The sequence below is a fragment of the Lactuca saligna genome, chromosome 4 (genome assembly GCF_052625555.1).
Source record: "Lactuca saligna cultivar CGN05327 chromosome 4, ASM5262555v1, whole genome shotgun sequence".
Taxonomy (NCBI): Eukaryota; Viridiplantae; Streptophyta; class Magnoliopsida; order Asterales; family Asteraceae; genus Lactuca; species Lactuca saligna.
This window is the reverse complement of record NC_136420.1, coordinates 121,113,976-121,115,492: the sequence shown is the minus strand read 5'-3', so window position 1 is coordinate 121,115,492 and position 1,517 is coordinate 121,113,976. Positions and strand designations below refer to the sequence as shown.

Here is a 1,517-nt window from a genome sequence, read left to right as displayed (position 1 = left end):
TAACTTGAATGGAAAAAGAATAGTCGGTTGCCTAGAATGCAAAAAACATGGTAAAAAGAACTATTCTAGTTAGCTTTGCTATTCGATTTATCTTTTCCATTAGTTTATTAAGTTTAGTGTATTTAAGTTGCTAGGTTACCTTAAGTTGTTTTGTGGGGTCAATATCCCAAGAAAGCTGGCTAGGATAAAAGAAAAAAAAAAAGGAAGTTAATAATTAGTATGGAGCTAGGTAACATTTCCATTTTCCAAGGCAAATAGAATTAAGAATAGATAGGTGGTCCATGCATGCATGCATATCCCACATCGGAGGCGGAAGAAAAGAAAAGTCAAGGTAGTTGTTGGATAAAAAGCGAGGGCAGGGGAACGGAAAAATCACTTACCTGGACGGGGTCTTTGGGGGATCAAGAAGGTCCATGGCCTAGGCTGGTGGTCTCCATTGCACATTACGGAGAGGTGCCTGTCTAAGGTCGGCCCAAGTTGGTCGAACCTACGTCATAATTTGTGTTAGAGGGGGCCTGCGTTCGCGCGGCTCCTACCTATACTCTTAGTTTTAAAATTTCATATTCTTTTTATGCTTACAATCAGTAGAAAAGTAGTAACTCCAAAATTTCTGCTTAGTTAATTGCATCTCTCGTTTGGTTTAGAAAACTTAAAAAATGACAATTTTGAATTCTGACGAGTTATAGATTAGAAGCTGGTACATTTTTCTGACAATTTTGAATTTTGACGAGTCTCCTGGTTTAATTACTTTAATTAATAAGCAAATTAAGGTATCAAAAAGAAGCAGTTCCAGTCTAACGTTAATTACAAGCTAAGGGACTGTGATGCTGCGATGGGTAGTCTCATGGTTTATAATTTATATTAATATTAACATACTGTATGGCAGCTATATTAATCAAGCAAATTAAGCTACTGCAGTTAAGCCATTAGTTGAGTCGGTTGCATGCATGACATAATAAAGGCAAAGTTATGGAGTCCCACATCGCCTCAAGGAAAGCAAACAGAGAATGTTGAGTAGGTTTAAAAAGGAAGGCCTTTCCCTTACGCAAATTTCATACCTTTCTCGGCCTTTTGGCTAAGATCAAGTGTAGTATCTGTTCTTATCAGTTTAATATCTGATATGTGGGCCATCGGCCTACTCGATATTAATCTTATTTTTTATGGGGAAAGATCCGTCACAATAGCTTGCTATTGGGGTCTTTGAGTGTCGCCTTGGCGTTGCACTTTTGCCTTGGCATGGCGCACCCCTCCAAATCAAAACTTTAACCTTTTCATTTCTAATGCATCCATACGGAGAGTTGCAACAGGTACCATTGACCCTTGTAGTTTACCTTTAAAAGGGACTGTGTGACCCTTGTAGTTTACAGTTTAATATCTTATATGTGGTTCATCCCACTAACCCTGCACCAAAGAAATCTGAGCAAGAACCAATTCAGTTTGTGAGTTGAAGAAAACTATGGTATTAACATCAATATCAAGAACCACTTCACTTTTCCAACTGCAGGCTGCCCATAAAT

At 38.3% G+C, this 1,517-nt stretch overlaps 2 non-coding genes across 2 annotated transcripts; both read left to right on the top strand.

The window, feature by feature from the left end:
* Positions 1-372: 372 nt before the first annotated feature.
* LOC145044340 (U1 spliceosomal RNA) lies at positions 373-536 on the top strand. Its single transcript, XR_013681299.1, has one exon. It is a non-coding gene; the product is annotated as a U1 spliceosomal RNA (small nuclear RNA).
* A 518-nt stretch (positions 537-1,054) lies between these two features.
* Positions 1,055-1,250, top strand: LOC145044366 (U2 spliceosomal RNA). Its single transcript, XR_013681323.1, has one exon. It is a non-coding gene; the product is annotated as a U2 spliceosomal RNA (small nuclear RNA).
* Positions 1,251-1,517: the final 267 nt, after the last annotated feature.